We start from the raw sequence: 12,996 nt of genomic DNA on the forward strand, positions 1-12,996 counted from the left end.
AGATTGTAGGAAGCTGATAATTGGTTGGCTGGCGTGCTTGAGATCAAATGATCAAGCAGTTTGCAGCCCCTCTCGGGCCTAATCACCCTTCTCAGAAGCGCCTCCTGATGTGGCACTTAGAGCTCTTAACTTTTTTTGGCCCCGCTCACCTGCTGTGTCGCCGCTGACAGGCGACCATCTGTAACGCTCGCCCGCTTCCACAGCGCCACACAGTGTAAACACTGTAGTTTAGGACGGATTCCCACATGCTGCACAGCTTGTGTTTGCTGAGAGGCTAGTTAGCCGTCCTACTTTGGCTGCCGGTCCCAGCCCCGCTCCTCCTCCTTCTCCTCCCTCGGCAAGGCTTTGGAGCAATAAAGCCAACAGTCGTCCAAATATCAGTTTAATCTTCATTATAGGCAGAGGGCTCTGCTTAAGGATCAGAGAGGGACTCGGAGGGGGTTCTCGAGAGACCGTTGTGTGAGTGACTGTTGATGGTTTGTGGGACAATATGACAGTAATTGAGGCATTTTCCAATGATATGTGTAATGCCTGTTCCTTAACAAGATAGTTTCCACATCTGAACACAGGCTTTTTATCACAACAAAAGCATCTTAAAGTCAGCTTGCAAACCATGAAAATGAAACAAGTAGATCCCCTGCTGTATATCTTGGGGGAAGTGGACCCTGTCTTCCCTTTCATCATACATCATAAGAGAGATTTCTTTATGTAGCCTCTAGGCATAACTACCATCATGATGGTGTCTGTATGATAGGATTTTGACGGTAATAGAAAATAAAATGCCCACAGATACCACTCAATGTACCCATGCCTAAACCCGCACCGTATTGCAGTAATTTTCTGTGTATTTCTAATTGGAAATGGCGTCGCCAGCAAATAGGTTCAGCTTCTCTTTCATGTCGGAGACGCCTTCCTCCGACAGCCGTATTGAACAGCTTTAACTGACACACTCGTAATGGTGATCAAATAACGAGTGGAGTTTTGTTTTCTGCAGCTGCTTGGTGCCGAATGAGAGTGCAGTACTGTTTCATGCAGCCCTTTGTCTCATTATAAGAATTAATTGCTCGACAAATATCACGGGTACGGAAGGGCAAACTGGAGAAAGCACACAGATCCGAGAAAAGCACAACAAAGAGTGTATGCCTTCACACACACGGGTCGTCGGAGACATGTTCATTTGCCGCAGTGCAACATCACCTTTTTCTCCTGGATGTACTCGCTATGAAACGTCCTCATTAGACAGACTAATGGCTGCTGGCAGAAAAGACCTCTTGAACCGAGGAACATCTGGGCATTAGCAGCTGGCCACTGAATCAGGTTTTTTCACATTCACATAGTTAACTACAAAATGCATATAAATGCTTAAATATTTTAACCTATCTGGTTAAAAGCAGCTACAGTATGAGAATCACCAACAGAGATTTTACTTTTAACTGCACACAAAAAAAAAAAAAAAACCCAGAACAAATTTCCACAATTTTCAACAGAAAACAGAAAATATTTTCAGTACCATTTCATACTGGGAGACTGCTGAATTACAGTTTGCATCTCCGTCCTAATCCCTATGAAGACCTCTGACTAACGCAATAATGTCATTCATCAGTGTGCTGCTATCGTTGCAGTCGGATAGTATTACATTTGAGAAGTGATGTTATTCTGCAGTTTGTTACATTGTATTTGTAGCAGATATCTATTTTGTATCTACCTTCATTTGTAACTTTAACTCAAACACATAACAAGTTGAGTAAATGTTCATGTGTGAGATCTCCCTGTCTGATGTAGTCCTTCAGGTTCAACAACTCCATCTAATGCAACTAGATCTTCATGTCTTGGTGTTGCCGTTAACATGAAGGACTACGGTCTAACGACCTCCACTGCAGCCTTCTCTGCGTCCTCCTGCCGTTCTGACGGATGGGGATGGTGGAGGATCTGCATTCGGTGTGTAATCACACTGTCCTGTGCTGGATGTCTGGTTGGTTTCGTCTCCGCAAGGAAACGTCTGATTAATTGCGCGCTGTTAAAGAGCTGCACTCAGCAGTCAGGCACACGGGCTCATTAACAGAGAGTGGGAGGGAGAGTGAGAGAGAGAGAGAGAGTGGGCGAGAGACCATGTGGCAGAAAGCAGCTGTTCCACTCTGTGAACACCTTACTGCACTCTCACTTCGAGATGGACATATATCAATAGGCTTTGACCCCCCCCCCCCCCCCCTGTGGGTAAATGCTGTTTTCCTCCCAGGACCTTATATTGGGCCTAAAGTGCAGATCAATCAATCAATCAATCTCCCCTGTTTCAAGAGAGCTGTTCAAGGACTCTATTATCCCTCACAGAGAACAGACAGAATGAGGACGAGGGTAACTGTGACACACCTGTAACAGAAAAGCACGTCTGAAAGGTGCTTTTTTGTAAAATGGGGTTCTGGAGATGCAGATGAGAAAGCATGAGGCTGAGGCTCTGCAAGGTTAGAGTCGACTGCATCAAATGTAATCAACTGTTTTATTGGAGAATCCTCTGACTCGGTGTTGAATGAATTTAAGATTCTCCGTGGTGATCAGACTGCCTTTGAGTGTGTGTGTGTTTTGTGTGTGTGTGTGGGGTGACGCCATCGGTGAAAACCTCAAAGAGCGGTGTGCATTCAGTGAGAAGATGCAGCTGAGGCGTGAGCTCTGCTGCTTCTGCATGAAACCGAACCTCCTCTGTCATCGAGCGCTCACTCCGCACTGCCAGACGCCCAAAATGGCACCGATTGATCCGTGCACATCCACGCATGCAGAGGCAGTGCAGCTTGAAAAATGACATCAAACGACATGTAAGCTGCGGCCGTTCTGCCCCACGCCGCAGCGCTGAGCCCATTGTATCTACGGATGTATGCATATGGATTCTGGATGCAGGAAGCAAAAACATTTCACAGCCCAGATGGTGAGAATTTGGGAAATATGGCGCTTGTATTTCTCTGCATTGGATAATTCTTACTTTTAAACGTTAATACACATCTTCTCCATGGAGCAGATTGTCGGACAGGCTTGCATTGCAGAACGTGTAACACGCTGCTGAAGCTCCAGCAACCTTCAGAAAGACATTACATAACTTCAAACAGTTGCATCACTTTGTAAATCTGTGTTCTTTGCTTGAGAAGAGGGAGTTGCAACACTTGGCCTCATTGCAATTACTTTGTATTCTGGGCAGCTTTACTTGGCCAGCACAATGTATATTTAAACAAAGTCATTATTGCACCAAGCTAGGTTGCATGCATTGCTAAACTGAGAAAATGTACTTTTGGATCTTGGTGTCCTTACACACGACTTCCTGGTATAGTTTGCTGTAATCAACCAGCGCTCATGTTGTAGCACCCTGGACAGTTCCTACACCCAGAGCTTCCTACGCCTGCAGGACTGTAAGCTGTAGCTCCTCCATGTATTTGTATATTCTTACTGCGTTTGTGTATTTGGGTGACTCACTAAACAATTAACTTGAATAAATGAGTAGGGAAACATAACAAATGCAGATGCTTTCATACAAGGCACGAGGGCCCAGTTAATACACAGTGTGATTATGAAGAAGTGAATCATGTGCTGTTTGCAGAGCTGAACCCAAATCAATCTAAATCTGTGGGAGGTTGAAGGAGCAGAGCCAGTCCATCCCTTCAGTATAGTCCAGAGACAGATTCTCATGGTGACGCAACACCTTCCTCACAGGGTCTGGGTGACATAAACTCCACTGTCTCCATTTTAAATGACAATGTTGTGTGAAATAAAACTGGAAAACCGATTGAGAAAAATTTAAACAGAAAAGAATACATTTCAAACCAAAACCAAAAATCATATAAGAGTGCAGCATTGCTGCTTCCACTGAATAAGTTAAGCATATAGAAATGCTTGACAAGTGCATGTTGCCACAATGCATCGTCATATTCTCCCATCGTGCTTCGACACTTAATACAGTTTTAATTTCTCATGTGAACATCATGGCCCAGAGCTACTTTCTCTGGATCACCCAGATGTACGTTCATCAGCAGGCAGAACGATGAGCTGAAGACCAGTTAAAGTGTCAAACCTCTGAATATTTGATGCACAAGGCTGTAAGCTGGGGTTGCTAAGATATGAGGCATTAGAAGGGTTTGGGTCTTTGTAGACACTGGAGCCATTCTCCATGAGGACCGCTGCATTCAGTCACAGAGATCCCTAAATAACCTGCAGATAACATGATTTTAAGATGAATATCTGACGGTGTGAGAAGAATGACATTAAACATTAAACAACATGTAATCTCACTTACTGGTGTTCGTTATGGCGGCATGAGGATTCATCTGAGACCCGAGACATCTTGAAATCTGGTCAATAAGCCCCCTGCAGCTTGATCAATCACATTTGACCTATCTATTACTTATAACCTCACCTCTCTTCTCACACAGCCACATAAAAAAATAAATTAGAAATCAATATGCAAGTTAATTCTAATCATTAATTATCTAATGAGTAATCTGTAAGGTGTGATTCCAATTATCCTTCTCTTGCTTTGAAGCCGATTCGCTCGCGACGGCTAGAGGAGAACGCAGGGGTGAGCAGTTCAGGGGGAGGTTTACTCCGGCCAAAGCAAAGACCCCCCCCCCCCGGCTGAACATTGTTGCCTCTGCGGCTCCCAGTGAAAGAAAATGGCCAAAATCTTCAAATGAATAGAAAAGAAAATGTGTACGGAGATGGAGTGAGGGAAGGAACAGAGGAGTCAGCAGAGCCTTTGTGCCTCTCCTGCGTCAGAGAACAGCAAATGGCACATGGGGCCAAGCACTGTCAGACATGCTGTCAGATGCACCGAATGTTTTTCAGAATGCAGAGCCCCCCCGCCCCGCCACCCCTCCCCTTTCCCTCTAAGATCCAGCTTGTCATATCTAATCTGCTCTAACCTCACCACTTTGCATGACCGTACAAGAAACCAGGTGACTAATAGAGCACCCCTCTGCTTCGCAGCCACCGCTCTGTTTGTGGCTCCACTCCTCTCTCTTGCTCAAATGTCTCCCGTCTATTTCTGGAGACTTGCTTTCAGGATCACACGAGGCCATTACAACAGTAGTCTTTTTGCATTATGAAAGAGATTGATGCGATATGCGCTTCCCCCTTTTTGCCCAAGAGAAAAAGCCATTTTTATTTGCTTAAGAGACGGGAGGGTGTTGTTGTTTTTCTTGGGGGAACTGAAACAGGCAGTTAGTGCGGCTCTCACTGACTCCATCTCTTTGTATGCGGTTCAAATATAAATATAGATGCTTTATTTGGGTGTTTTTATGCTTTTATCACTTAGGTTTTTTTTTTATGGCTTTAGAATCTCAAAGTGCAAGAAAAGTTCACAAATGAGGAAAAATGCTCTACATTGTGTTAGCAACTTTGCAGCTTCCATTAGATCAGAGCTAATCTGTTTGATTAGCTCTGATCGGGGGTTTGGCAGGATGAGCAGTGTGGGGGTGCAGGGCTCTTTGCAGTTCAGCTAATTTGGAACGGGGAGCTGTTATCTGCATTGGTCTGCATTGGGAGTAGGCGTCGTTAGGCTAATTGTACTCAAAAGTGTCCTTTTACTGTCGTTTGGCAGTTTTAATCCCTTTTATTTCACCGGCTCTGTCAGCAGCTGCCCGCTGAATAAATGTCTCCGTTGTGAAGCCACATATGATTCTTTTGGGGAGATTTCTCTGAGGCAGGTTCAGAGGCTGGGTCCGAGCCCCCTTTGGTGTCGCGTTCAGCTTTGGGCGTCCCATGACAACGCCGCCGTTCACAGATGCCTGCGAGTGAATTTTAAAGAGGTCACCTTCTCCAGGGAGAGGGAGGGACCGCTGAATCACATGTGAGACTGCACACCACGCTGAGCCGTCATGTGAGCCGATCTAGGCCTGACCAAATCTTTAAAAGAGCAGTGTGTGGGATTAAGGAGGATTTATCGGCAGAAATGCAATATAGTTAATAATATTGTTGTATTATCTCCTGAAACATTGTATTTTATTATGTTTTTTTACAAAGGGAGTATGTCACAGAGTCTGCCATGTTACAACATCTCGAGGGCTTTTCGTTTACGTTAACGTTGCTTGAAGGCTACCGTAGTCCTCCGACACACTTGGAAAGGGAGGGGTGAGCGGAGTTGGTTGCAACTTGCCACTAAGTCTTGCTCCTTTGATTTACAAGATGCTTTATTACAACACGCTTTATATGGTTGTGAGTAACCTACAATTCTTTTTTTAATCATAGATGAACCCCATAAAACCAATCTGAGCTGCAAATAACACCAGATCAGAGGAGGACATGCTGATATGCTCGGTGGGCAACTCTTTGTGTTACTAGCTCATTTTTAAGCATTTCTTTGGTACATCAAAGCAGTGTGTCTCATAAAGACCATATGAAACTGAAGCTTGAAGGGAGACAGCAGTTAATTGGCTCTTTACCTGATTTCATGCAGTTGACGTATTCTGGTCACCTGTGGTTTGCCCCCTCTGCCAGACTCTCGTTGGTTCTGCAAATGTCAGGCTCATTAGCATGATATTTAAACATTTTAACCGGCGTCACAATATCGCAGGTCTGGTTCATGTCTGCACTTATCTCTTCAAGAGAACAATTGTCTTCTCTTTTTACAATTTTCACTGTGACTCGATGAAAGAGCGACTGTCCAGTTCTAGTGCAGATTGAAGCGCAGAGGAACTAGATGTTCACTCAGAGCTTGTTCTCCCCTTTTGTTCTTTGGCTCCTGGTGCATGTGTGTGCGTGTGTGTGTGTGTGTGTGTGTGTGTGTTTCTCTGAGTTCAATGTCCTTGCATCACTTTAATAAATATTACATTAGATTTCAAATAGACAAATTATGTAAATGCTAGTTTATCAAACTTCTTATTGACTTAAACCTGCAGTTATAACTGACAGTGGCCTATTTACATGCCCAGCGGCTACATTAGCAATTATATATATATATTATATATTATCAGCATTTATTTGGAGTCGCATCATGGTCACCTGGTGAAGTCCAATATTAGCTCTCTTTTTGATCGCCACAAACTGCTGATGGAAGATCCATTCTGTTCATAAACTAGTAGCTAACTAGCTTACTAAGTGGGTAGGGTATAGTGGGGTATAGTGGGGTATAGTGGGGTTTCAGAGCCTTTTTTAATACGGCTCTTAAACCAAAAACAACACTGATGAGAGCTGGGAGAGTAAACCAAAAAGGGTCTGAAAACCAAAAGAAATAGCTAAAAGATGGTAAAACGTTCCATAGAGCTGAGGTACCTGATACTTCTACGTGGCTTCATCACGACTAGTGACACATAAAAGTAGTCACGTGAGCCGTTAATAATGCTTACTGGAGCTGCTCTAATGTCGAATAAATTGATGACCTCAGGCAAACAGTTACGTATTTGTAGTCCAGTAGAGACGTAGCAACATTAGCATTCATTCGGAGTCGTGTTTTTGGACGCCTGACAAATGTACGTCAGTGAGAAGTAACACTTAGCACCGCAGCACGTAATGTTTTCCACCATCAAGGCTGTGTGGAGAAACCATTTCACTTGTGAGAAATGAACCCCCCTCCTCCCCCCCATGCTATAAATAGCCTTGTGTCAATTTACTCCTGATTTTGAATATGTATTATTCTTCAGGATGGCGCAGAATAATTGACTCTGTGAAATGCCCTTGATGGTTGTCCTGCCCGCTGGCTGTTGTAAAACGCACCATCTGTTTACAAAGTCAACCAAAACTCTCAGAGCTAAAGACTTTGTCATTTGTGCACCGACTGATAAATCACGCCAGCGTTAATATTCACCAGGAGACCTCGGATGTCCTTCGACGTTCAGATTTCACATTTGTGGTTGTTGAAGTTAGAGCCCACCAAGATGTCACATTCGGGACTTTCACACTTGGAGCTTTTATTTCCTCGTATCTCCGAGTGTACTGAAAATAGCTTCACATCGACAGTCTTGCACAAATGTTTAAGTCCCAAATATCCAGCTTAGTTTACGGACAGAAAAGGGAATGAAAATAAAACTCTCAGGAGAATCATTTGTAAATCCCCCCAAATCCTTTTCCTACTAACATGTTTCAAAGTGTCATGCATATCCCGGCTTATGGTGTTCAGTACTATGTGGCAGAATACTGGGAGGAGAGCTGACACTCAGCTTCTGCCTTTTCATTTCCCCCTCCACCAGACGGATACACTGTGCTGCAGTCTTGTTATTGATATCTCCGAGCTGATACAAAGAAAAACCCTGTTTGACCTGATAAAGTCTGGATGATGACAGAGGCGAATCTGGCCCAAGGTCAGCTCAGCACCTTCTTATCTACGATCACACTCTCGTGAAGGGACGGTCACATTAAATCTCCTTTTTGAATTCCTTCACCTCCCCGTGTGTCCGACATGTGGACACACATCTCTGCCTCTTAAGACAGAGTGGCTGATGCGGCGCCCAGCGAGAGCCACTTGTCTTTAAAGGCCATACCTGATCTGAGATCTGTCTGTGGAGCACTTCACTGTGAAGGTCACCGGGGGGGCATGTCGGCTCACGTGTCCATCAGGCCCAGTCACTGGTTGAGCCACTTCTATTTGCTGTGAATTGATGATTTTTTCTTCTTCTTTTAAAGCAACACTAAAGAGTTTTTAGTGCCTTAAAATAATGTTTCCAAAATAGTTTCAGTGGTTCATCACCTCAAAACCGGGCGAACGGCACTTCAGCATTCACTCTGCGGCCCTCTATGTAACTTTGCCTCATCGGCTAACGGTTTTGTAGTTCTAATGAGACTACAAATTTGACCTGCTTTACGGCAAGCGTTACAAAAGCCGGTGGGTGGAGGCTCCGCGTAGAGATCAGTGGGAGAACACCCGGCAGGTGCGTGGAAGATACCTCGCAGCTAGGTAGTTTTTAAATTGGCGTCATGGCAGAGCCTGCAAAGAAAAGGAGGAGTATAATGTCCGATGAGGCGAAGGAAAGAAAACGGGAGCATGACAAAGAAAGAGCTCGAACGAGAGTGAATATCGGACCGGCTCACACTCGTTGGCGAGAGCTGAAGGAGGCTACAAAATGCAAGACGGATGGTGACTTGGCTTTGTTGCTGCTGGACTTGTAAATAATGTTTCCAACAGTGTGCATCTGTGTATAATACATTGTCGATTATTTTATTGGCTCATGTTAGCTACGGCGTTAGCTATTGTGCATATATATATGTAACTATCGCTATGGCTCATGTTAGCTAATCTTAGCTAAGGCGTTAGCTACTCTACCTTGTCACTGGACATTGTTCAACTCGTTCATCGTTTCCAGAGCCGGTTCTGCATACAAACAAATAACGTGCGTGCGACGGTAGGCTGCGGTAGGCTAAATTATTTACGACGCCAGTAATGGACAATTCCGCTTCCAACCTGTAGGGGGACCAAAGAGGAAAACTTCTTAAGTGTTGCTTTAAACCATTTCAGACTAAATGCTGGATGAATGCACATGAATGCAAAAGACAAGTCTGAAAGGCCCCAAAGGAGCATGCTATATGGCTTTACTTTCTGCTTAAAGATATGTTTTAGCATAAGTAACGTGTCAGATGTATTGACAATGACATGTCAGCTCTTCTTGGTAAATGGCAAGTGAATCCCTCTTTAAAGGGGAACTCGAACAATTTAGACCAGTAGCCTGCTGCTCATCTCTGCTATAGGCGAGAGTCCTGAGGCTACATTAGCTTCTAACACACGCACACCCAGGCCGTTTCTCAATACCCAGTACGCCAAGTTCGAACTCGTGAACTCCGGGAGTCTAGACTTGCGGAGTTCAGTTGGAAGAACGAACTCCCGGGGTACGGGAGGACGGGAGGACGGTGTTTTTTCTGCATTTGGAACAGGAACGTACTTGATGACGTCATCGTTTTTGCCGGTTGACGGTGTTCAACTTCCGGTTATTTTCACTGGTTAAAATAAAATAAACACTATAAAAAACAACTCTGTTTCATTTGTATATTTTATTATATATTATATGAGGATATAATATGATGTTTTCTTAATATGAATATTATTTCAAAACTTCTAACGTTAACTTACAATTGTGCGTCTTCTCCTCCGCCATTGCTTTATTGAAATGCATTCTGGGATACGTAACTGCCCAAAGTCCACACAAGTCTCCTCCGATGCATCCTCGGTGAAATGGGCGGGGCAAGAACACATCCGGGGTATTTGACCGTACTTGGCCAGATGCGAACTTTGAATTGGAACAGTACTCGGTCCGACGCTGATGACGTTTCTCAAGTCCACAAGAACAGAAGTACAGAGAAGAACGCATATTGAGAAACGGCCCCAATGTCCAACCCGAACTGTGGCATTGTGGGTAATGTAGGAGGCAGGTTTTGACAACGAAGAAGAAGGCGTGAAATAAAAAAAGATGAACTCTCTGGTTCTGCTGCATTGATTTCTGACATCCTGAGTCTGACAGTGTTAGAGAACAGATATGCTACATGGTCCAGGTACTCTTTTTAAAAATGTTCTACAACTTTTAATGATACTAAATAAATAAAGTTTAGCTGTGAGTAAAAATACTTTATTAATGACTACAGTGAAAAATGTATTAATTGTACTTGGCTAATCTGAGCTAATCGTCCACATCCTCAGCATTTAGTTTGACCAGACATACAGCTGGTGCTGTTGAGATGCAAACTGATTCAAAAGGATGCAGTGTGAAGTTAGTTAGCTTCTGCAAGATCCCCTCCAGACATATTTAGGACATTTAAAAAAGACTCTGAATTATAATTTGTTTCTTACACATTTTTTCAGGTCACGCTTGTGATGTCATGCACGAACATACACGTCATAAAATCAGACATAAGAAACTTTCCTCCTTCAGCAGATGAATGTGGAGGCAGCCTTCTTGTTTCCAAACTCAGACATACATCATTCTGCAAGGTCAAACATCCAAGTGAAAAGAGTAAAAGTAAAAAAAGAAGTAAGCAAAAGACATTTTTTAGTGGAGAGGGACTTTAAAATGCAAGTCTAATAGCAGCAACAATTCAATAATTCAAGAAATGAGGATCTCTAATATTAAAAGTGCATGTTCAACAGTCTAAGGGCCTCACTGAGACTTTATGATACCCATACCTTTACAAATAATGCATGGATAGCTGTGTAACACCCTGACTAAAGTATTAATGAGCTCAGACGTCTGTGCATAACTTAATAAAGCATCCATACGGGAGCTGATATAGCAGCTTCAGCGTGAGGGATGTCGGGATGAACCGATATTCCCACAACCGCAATAACGTTATGGATTCATAACCGTAAGAATCAGAGCACAAAAGTAGATAAGGAGTGAAAAGTAACTGCAAATATTAGTGGTGGAAGGTGCTGTTATTATTATTAATATTATTATTATTATTTTTGACTATAATAACAATAATGTGTTTTTATTTGAAAGATACCAGATTTTTTTACCATTTGAATGCATTTTTATGCAAATATCCACTCACAGACCATAACGTTATATATAAAGGATATCCTTGATAGTTAATTAGCCATATTACATATGTATAAATATATTTCCTCTGATAATAATGGTGATATGAAAGCGTGGTATCGGGTCATCCCTATCAGCAGCCGTGATAGTTAGGTGTGTCCGGTCTGTGCTGCAGGGAGGCGGTGTGTGACTGTGATGCAGGGAAGATCATGTTTCCATTTAGCCCGTGTGATGCAGCTTCCAGACGCTCTGTAGCTGACTACTATTTACATAAACACATTTTACACCAGCTTATTCAGCACCCGTAATAACATCCCTTATTTGATGGAATCAGCAGTTTTCTTCCTGCTCGGAGAGAAAAGGGTAACGCAGCATGTGATGCTGCTTTTGCTCTGCTCGTTTAATCCCGTCAGCTGCAGTGCATCTGCTGGTAAACCGTTCCCTTTCTGTTCGTTAGTTCTGACCCGGTACTGCACGTAATGAGCTCCTGCCACCGCACATTGTCACCACATATTCTGTGCACGGATAATGGAAATATGCAAATGCATCATGTATGTTGTCATTATCCGTCTGGGAAGCTGTTATTTCCTGCTGTTTTTTGTGTTATTAATATCTTTTCTGTGCGATGAGGTGTCGCCTCGTCAAGGGTCATCGGTCTTCTTACATGATGCATTTTTTTATGTGTGCAATTCACCCCATTTGTCTAACAGCCTCAATAGACAATGAAGTGCATTCGTTGAGTTGCATCAATTTGAAAGTCACTTAGAGAGAGAAAGCTTTCAAATTTTACTTAATGAAATTGTGAATGTCATAATAGGGTACAGAATTAAGATGGATAAAAAGTGATAGTTAAAAAGTGCTTCAACCGTAAAATCAGAAAGGTTTCATCTTTCTTAACCTTTACTTTATTTTTATAGGACATTTTCCAAAAAGCCAAGATCAGATTTCATGATCCCATATGGCTGTAAGCATCTATGTGACACTTAGCTCATATGACAACCAGAGTGTGTGTGTGTGTGTGTGTGTGTGTGTGTGTGTGTGTGTGTGTGTGTGTGTGTGTGTGTGTGTGTGTGTCACAGTGCTCGTCCTCACATAACAGATGTTTTCGTTGAATCGGCTCCATGAAAGCTTCGCCTGGTTCAGCAGGAGGTTCTGTTAGACTGGAACGATCCCAGTGATCAGATGGTTCACCTTCACTTCCTTTTAACGGGCATCATCTATCCAAACCTACCAAAGCCACCCAGTGATACCTCTGATTTTACTGTGACATCAAACTCATGGATAAACAGCTCCGTAGAAACAAAACTTTGTAGGATTGAAGTTGCGCAAAAATGACCAGAACCAGTTTTTTTTCTGAAAGAAGATCAATTATTTGTATTTCCCAGCCAGGAAATAAGAGCTAGTTTGTTTTCCGTAAGAAAATGTGGAACGATAGAAGCCACAAATGAATTTCCCCGTAGAACTCTCTCTCCTTTTCAGCTCCAGCCACTGATCTCTCTTTCGGCTGATACAGAAACGGCCTTTGTGGCCCGTCATGACTGCTGACCGTGTATCCCCGTCCCCT

The 12,996-nt window shown here is 43.2% G+C and overlaps 2 protein-coding genes across 6 annotated transcripts in view; one reads left to right on the forward strand and one right to left on the reverse strand.

Moving 5' to 3' along the window:
* Nucleotides 1-11,788, reverse strand: part of cwc15 (CWC15 spliceosome associated protein homolog) — an 89,623-nt gene extending 77,835 nt beyond the window's left edge. The window contains exon 1 of the mRNA XM_084029636.1: nt 11,783-11,788. The gene's annotated coding sequence lies outside the window, so the exon portion shown is untranslated. The remainder of the gene's footprint in view (nt 1-11,782) is intronic.
* gria3a (glutamate receptor, ionotropic, AMPA 3a) overlaps nt 1-12,996 on the forward strand; it is a 61,045-nt gene that overhangs the window by 13,381 nt on the left and 34,668 nt on the right. The window lies entirely within an intron of this gene.

This window comes from Eutrigla gurnardus (genome assembly GCF_963514095.1).
Source record: "Eutrigla gurnardus genome assembly, chromosome: 15".
In the NCBI taxonomy this organism is placed as follows: Eukaryota; Metazoa; Chordata; class Actinopteri; order Perciformes; family Triglidae; genus Eutrigla; species Eutrigla gurnardus.